This window comes from Coturnix japonica, chromosome 9 (assembly GCF_054131305.1).
Source record: "Coturnix japonica strain WE chromosome 9, WE-NBRP24, whole genome shotgun sequence".
Classification (NCBI taxonomy): Eukaryota; Metazoa; Chordata; class Aves; order Galliformes; family Phasianidae; genus Coturnix; species Coturnix japonica.
This window is the reverse complement of record NC_140671.1, coordinates 15,964,408-15,972,064: the sequence shown is the minus strand read 5'-3', so window position 1 is coordinate 15,972,064 and position 7,657 is coordinate 15,964,408.

The window sequence follows — 7,657 nt, the reverse complement described above, 5'->3', positions numbered from 1 at the left end:
AGCATCCCCTTCCAGAAGCATGCTTTGATTTAGCCTGTCTGGGTCTTGCATCTACACTGTGGTACTGATGTTCAGGGCCTTGCTCAGAATCAGCAGCCTGCATGAAAGGAAAAGCTCTGTTGTTTTCTCTTGATTTGTCCCGTTTATTTCCCATGCTACCCGCACTGGTCTACAGGCACTTTAGGGCAGCAGTAGGTTGGGGTTACCCCCAGAGGGTACACAGTAAGATTTAGGACGGGGTATTGGCAACAAGACTTTCTCTGAGGAATCCTCACACAATCCTATAGAACAACTCAGAGGCTTTCCATTCAATCTCCAACAGCAACAATATCCCTCAGCCCTTCTCTGTCACATCCAATTCCCCACCCTTCCCCATTTGGACCTGGTTTAAAGCCCTATAATCAATCAGTGCAGGAGCATTTCAGATGGGGTCATGGAGGAGGCAGACTGCCATTCTTGGGGTGGCCATTTTCCCAGGAGGGCATGGTGGGAGGGCTTTGTCCCATCTGGTTCCACCAACACTTGCATCCACCCAGCAGAAGGCTGTGCCCTCTGTGTCCCACTTGAACTCTGCATGGAGCTTACAGTTGGCAGTGACATGGCTGAGAAGCTCTGGGCATGGATTAAGGGACAGGGAATTAATGTGCCTTCCTAACTTCCTCCCTGCATGCCTTAGCAACTTCCTTGTAATCTCCCCAAGTACCCAGCCCCTTCTTCCAGAGGACGGAGATTCTCTTTTTCTTCCTGAGTCTCAATAGTTTTTCCCAGTTCATCTGCACTGGTCTTCTTCCCCTATGGCTCACCTTATGGCATTCAGGGACAGCCTGATCTCGTGCCTTTAAGATTTCCATCTTGAGGAGTGTCCAGGCTTCCTGGACCCCTTTACCCATAAGGAGCGACTCCCAAGGGACCTGTGCTACAAGTGTCCTGAACAGGTCAAAGTCCGCCCTCTAGAAGTTCAGGATAGTAGTTTTGCTAGTCACCCTTCTGACATCTCCAAGAATAGAGAATTCTACCATTTCATGGCCACTCTGCCCAAGACAGTCCCCAACCTTCTCAACTCCTACCAGTCCTTCACTGTTAGTGAAGAGCAGGTCTAGCAAGGAACCACCCCTGGTAGGACTTCATACCAGCTGTGTAAGGAAGCTCTCTTGCATGCAATCTATAAACCTCTTGGACTGATTCCTCTGCTATTTATTATATTCCCAGCATATATCAGAGAAGTTGTAGTCTCCCAAGAAAATGAGTGCTGGCAATCTTGCGACTTCAGTAAGCTGCTCATAGAATGCCTCACCCATCAATTAGGCGGTCTATAAGAAACCTTTAGCAAGATGTCACACTTACAGGCCTTTCCCCCGATCCTTACAAACATGCACTTCATTCTGAAGCCCAAGCTCTTCAACATCAAAACTCTCTTTAATATAAAGGGCCACACCACCACCCTTCCTTCCTCCTCTATCCCTTCTGAAGAGCTTGTAACCATCCATCACAGCACTCCAGTCATGGCAGTGGTCCCACCATGGGTCGGTAATAGCAACTAGGTCATGGTTTGTCAGATGCACAGTTGCTTCCAGCTCCTCTTGCTTGTTGACCAAGCTGCGTGCGTTGGTGTAGACGCACTTCAGCTGAGGCATCTGCCTCTCTCCCAGCTCAAACAGCATTTCCCTAGGCTTATCTCTGGTAAGCCCTGTTTTGTCCACTCCCCCATCGTAGCTAGTTTAAAGCTCTTTCGATAAGCCCCGCTACCGTCTATGCTAGGATTCACTTCCCCCTTTGAGACAGTTGGGTTCCATTCATGGATAACAGACCATGGGCCAAGTAAACTGTCCTGTGATCAAAGAACTCAAAGTTTCTGGCTCAGTACCAACCTCTGAGACAATTGTTCATTGCTTTGCTTTCCAAGCCTGCTCTGTGTCCCTCACTGCCACTGAAGGTATAGAACAAAAAATCACTTGATCTCCCACTTTGTGAACTAAATGGCCTAAATTCTTGAAATCTCTTTTTATAGTTTGTAGTCTTATCTAAGAAATTTCATCACTGCCCACCTAAACTATGAGTAGTGGAAAATAATCAGTGGACCTAACCAGCATTGGGAGTTTCCTCATTATGTCCCTGACCTGAAACCAAGAAGGCAGCAGACTTACTGACAACTGGGGTCCAGTCTGCAAATGGGGCCCTCTATTCCTCTGAGAAGGGAGTCACCCACCACGGCCACCCTTCATTCTTTCATGGCAGAGGAAGTCACAAGGCTTGGTAGTGACTGCCTTGCATTAGGTTTCCTCCTAGGCAGATCCTCCATTGCCTCCCCATTCTTATCTCCTTCAGATTTCAGAGTGTCAAACCTGTTGCTTAGATGGATCAGGGGTCGAGGGCTAGGCAGGCATGGGGGGGCTCCTGTGATGTTGAGTTGGGACTCTCTTCCAACCCTTCTCATCAGTCAGGTCTGTCTGACTGTGACAGGGCAGGGAGTCAACCACTTTTCTGGGGGTATCTGCCTGGCAGCCTTCCCTCGGGGATGCCAGCAAGTCACTCCACCAGCCCATCTCCCGATCACACTCCCTGATGGTAAACTGTAAGTAAAACCTTGAGTAAAGTGAGAGTTCACCTAGACAAAAGTATGAGTAGAAACATGGACTGACGTGAGGGTAAACCCAGAGTAAACCCAGGATCCCATCCATTGGGCATGCACAGCCTCTGAGGGCAACTTTTTCCAGTGTTGCTGTGTAAAAATATAGGTTCCTCACATCTAACCTATGTCTCCCCTTTTTAATTTAAATCCGTTTCCATTTGTCCTGTTATCAACAGACCATCCCATCCTTATTCTAGCGTTAGGCATCTCATCCTCAGATGGAAACCCTGGGGCTGAATTGGGATCAGTTTTTCAAAGAACCACAGGAGCTACAAGTTCACCTAGCTGAGTTCAGATGTGCACAGTGAGGTGTCTGTGTGTGAGTCCCTCATCTGAATCCTTGGTTTTTATTCCACAGGGACTGCACTACTCATACACAGTCTCTCAGTGATGCCCAAGGTGCCTTGGGTGATCCTAGTTTTGTGCTAGTGCTTGTAAACTGTGACGGAAAATCTATGAGATAGACACCTCCTTCTGGAGCATCAGCTGAGGGCCAGAAGGGAGGTATTCTTGGCCATCCTAAATACCACCTCAGCCACGTGCTTAGGGCACCCATTGTGTCTTTTGCACCTGACCCCATGGAGTATGTAGTGATATTCAGCTTATCAAAAGGATGAGCTCAGAACAGAAGAGGCAGATCTTCCTCTCTGCTCCATCTGTGGCATAGTCTGGATTTCAAGGCATTGCAAAGCTATGGCACATCTACGTTCTTGCACTGATGACACTTTAGCATGCTCTGGGCTCGCATTTCAATGGCATCTAATAAATCTAGGGTCATACCTGTTGACAGGAAGCTGGCAAATGTTGTCTCATTGTAAGGAAGAGCAAGAAAGATGACACGGGCAACTATGGACCTGTCAGTCTCACTACAGTGCTTGGTAAAATTATGGAGAAAATGATGGTGGGAGTTATGGAAAAACAACTGAAGGACAGGTCACAGACAACACAAGACACAGAGGGGAAGGTCCTATTTAATTTCAGGTCTTTTTATGACACCTTTATCCATTGAGCTGAACAAGGGAAGGCAGTTGATGTAATCCTTGAGGATTTCAGTAGAGCTTTTGATACTATTTCTCCAGCACCCTTCTGGACAGAAATTCCTGCATACAGCTAGACAGAAACAAAACGTGGTGTGTTGTAATACAAGAAGAATTTTACACAGCAGCAGCCATGGATTGAGATAAGGAGTTCACAGAGCAGCAGCTGCGGAGCAGGATAAACAGCATGAGAACAAAGGACATCTCTAGGAAAAGAATGAATGGCTCGTGGCTTTGAAGGGGGGTTATAGGGTTGTTATTGCAGTAGCTTTCCTCCAATTAGCGTGTGTGATTTTTGGACACCCTTGTCTGTCTCCTATAAAAGTCTGGCTTTCGGGCAATAAATTGATGCAGCTATATGTAACTATATTGGTGTTTCTCTGTTTGACCCAGCACGCTGACATTTTGCCTTTCAGGTTCACCAGCAGTGGTGGGTGAGCAGTTGGCCAGTAGTTCTGTCCCAAAGGATTATAGTCAGTGGGTTCCATTGGGCTGGTAGATGGTCACTGTCAGAGCTCCCCAGGGTTCCATTTTAGGGCCACTTTCCTTTCATGTTTATGCAGATGACTTGCATGCAGGACTAGAAGATGTTCTGAACAAGTTTGCTGATGAGACCAGATGAGGAGGTGTTGTTGCCTCCACTGAGGGTGGAGAGGACTTGCAGAGAGATGTGGACAAGTCAGAGAAGTGGGTACCAGTTGGTACTAAGCACCAAGTGCATAAAGTATAACAAGAACAAGTGCCTGATTGTGCACCTGGGTAGGGGCAACCCTGGACATAAACACTGTCTGTATATTGGACACATGAGAGACGTCTGACTGAAAAGGATTGGGGGTCCTGCTCAACATAAAATTTTAAGTGAGTCAGCAGTGTGCCCAGCCAGCCAAGAAGGCCAACAGTCCCCTAAAGTGCATCAAGCAATTTATTGCCAGCTGGGTGGGAGAAAGGTTTGTCCCTCTTTGCTCTGCATTGCTACTGCCTCACCTGGAGCACTGGGTGCACTTCTGGGCAATGCAGAACATAAAGAACATCAAAGTATGGGAGAGTGTGCACAGGAGGGCACTGGAACTGAGAGATCTGAAGTTCAGAGTTTCACTGGGATTGACTGCTTGTTCAGACTGGGCCCTTCTCACACCCCACATCCTGTGATGAGACACAGGGCACATGTGGGATATGAACTTTAACAGCATCCTTGCACCACATGCAAATGCTTTTCCCAGTGCTTCAGTGTTCCACCACCCATTGCTTTCAACATAGTTTTCAACACCCCATTGTATCTTTTAATTTTACCAGAAGCTGGTGCATGGTAGGGGATATGATAAATCCACTCAATGCCATGAACTTTGGCCCAAGTATTTATTAAGGGAATTTTTGAAATGTGTCCCATTATGAGACTCAGTTCTTTCTGAGGTGTCATGTCTCTATAGGACTTGTTTCTAACAACCCAATATTGTGTTTCTGGCAGTAGCATGGGGTACTGCGTATGTTTCAAGCCACCCAGTGGTTGCTTCCACCATGGTAAGCACAAAACGCTTATCATTATGAGATCCTGGCAAGGTGACATCATTCACCTGTCACTCCTCCCCATATTTATACTTTTGCCTTGGCCTTCCCCCCAGAGAGGCTTCATATTCTTGGCTTGTTTAATTATGGCACATGATTCACAGTCATGAATAACCAGTGCAATAGCATCCATAGTTAAGTCCACCCCTCAGTCTCTAGCCCAATTATATGTTATGTCCATTCCTTGATGGCCTGAGGTCTCATGGAACCATCAAGCTTGAAATAATTCACTCTTGTTCTGCCAGTCCAAGTCTATTTGAGCCACCTCAATTCTGGCAGCTCGACCTACCTGATGGTTGTTTTGTTGTTCTGCAATAGCCCGACTCTTGGGCAAGTGTGCATCCACGTGACACACCTTTACAATCATATCTTTTTTTTGAGCAGTTATGTTTTTCTACAGTTCAGCAGCCCAAATAGGTTTACACCTCCGTTGCCAGTTATTTTGTTCCCACTGCTGTAACAACCCCCATAAGGCATTTGCCACCATCCATGAGTCAGTATAAAGATAAAGCATTGGCCACCTCTCCCGTTCAGCCACATCTAAGGTCAGCTGGACAGCTTTTACCTCTGCAAACTGACTTGATTCTCCTTTACCTTCAGTGGCCTCTGTGACCTGTCGTGTGGGGCTCCAAACAGCAGCTTTCCATCTCCGATGCTTCCCTACAATATGAAATGATCCATCAGTGAAAAGAGCATATTTCTTTTCATTTTCTGGTAGTTCGATGTATGGTGGGGCCGCTTTAGCACATGACACCTCTTCTCCTGGTGATGTTCCAAACTTTTTATCTTCAGTCCAGTTCATGATCACTTCTAAAATTCCTGGACGATTGAGGTTCCCCATCCGCGCTTGTTGTCTAATCAGTGCAATCCACTTGCTCCAGGTGGCATCGGTAGCATGATGGGTGGAGAGAACCTCCCCTTTCAACATCCGGTTCATCATTGACAGTCGAGGTGCCATAAAGAGCTGCATTTCAGTACCAGCTACTTCGGAAGCAGCCCGAGCCCCCTCATACGCGGCTAAGATCTCCTTCTCAGTTGGAGTGTAGCACTCTTCAGACCCCTTGTACGCTCAGCTCCAGAATCCCAGGGGTCGGCCTTGGGTCCCTCCTGAGGCTCTTTGCCACAAACTCCAAGTGGGACCTTTCTCTCCAGCAGCAGTATAGAGGATGTTCTTTACATCCTGTCCAGTCCGTACTGGCCCCAGGTCCATGGCACAGGCTATCTCCTGTTTAATCTGTTCAAAAGCCTGCTGCTGCTCTGGGCCCTATGCAAAATCATTCTTCTTCTGCATCACCTGATAAAGGGGGCTTACAATGAGGCTGTAGTTTGGAATGTGCATCCTCCAAAAGCCCACTGCACCCAGGAAAGATTGTGTCTCTTTCTTGCTAGTTGGTGGAGACATGGCAGTGATTTTGTCAATCACTGTTGGGATGTGATGACATCCATCCTGCCACTTTATACCTAAGAACTGAATTTCCTGGGCAGGCCCTTTTACTTTGCTTCACTTAATAGCAAAACTGGCTCATAGAAGAATTTGAATTATTTGCTCTCCAGCACAGCAGCACTCAGTGGGGGTGTGACCTCATTCAGGCCACGGTAGTCTACTGTCAGCCTCCATTCTCCACTGGCTTTACGCACTGGCCATATGGAGCTGTTAAAAGGTGAGTGAGTTTTACTGATCACTCCCTGATTCTCCAACTGGCGAATCAAATCATGAATGGGGAGCAAGGAATCCCTGTTGGTGCGATACTGCCGTCTGTGCACTGTCTTTGTAGCAATCGGTACCTGCTGCTCTTTTATTTTTACTCGTAGCAGCCTCACAACAGACGGGTCCTCTGACAGGCCAGGCAAAACAGACAGCTGCTTAATGTTGTCCATATCTACAGCAGCGATTCCAAAGGCCCAGTGATACCCCTTAGTATCCTTGAAATGCCCTCTTCTGAGGTATCCTCAATACCAAGTATGAACGGAAACCCTGGACCACTCACATAGGATGTTTTTTCCAGTCTTTACCAGTGAGGCTTATTTCAGCCTCCAACACAGTCAATTCTTGAGAGATATCCAGAAATATGGATTGATTCTGTCCCTTCATGACTGGAGGGCATTAGGGTGCACTGTGCACCAGTATCCACCAGTGCCTTATATTTCTGTGGTTCTGATGTGCTAGGCCATCAAATCCACACAGTCCAATAAACTCTATTATCCCTTCCACTCCCTTGAATGAGGGCAGGGCCCCTCTATTGGTTACCTGTGATAACTGGAGCAGCCGTACTGGTGGTTGGACTGTTTTGTAGTTCCCTCACCCGTGCTCATAGTACAGGAGTAGGCTGGTCATGCCACTTCCTCGTGTCTTCTCTGTGGTCACGTAGGTAACACCACAAGGAAACACACAGTGCAATTTACTGTTGTTCCTTGCTCAATCTGGAAA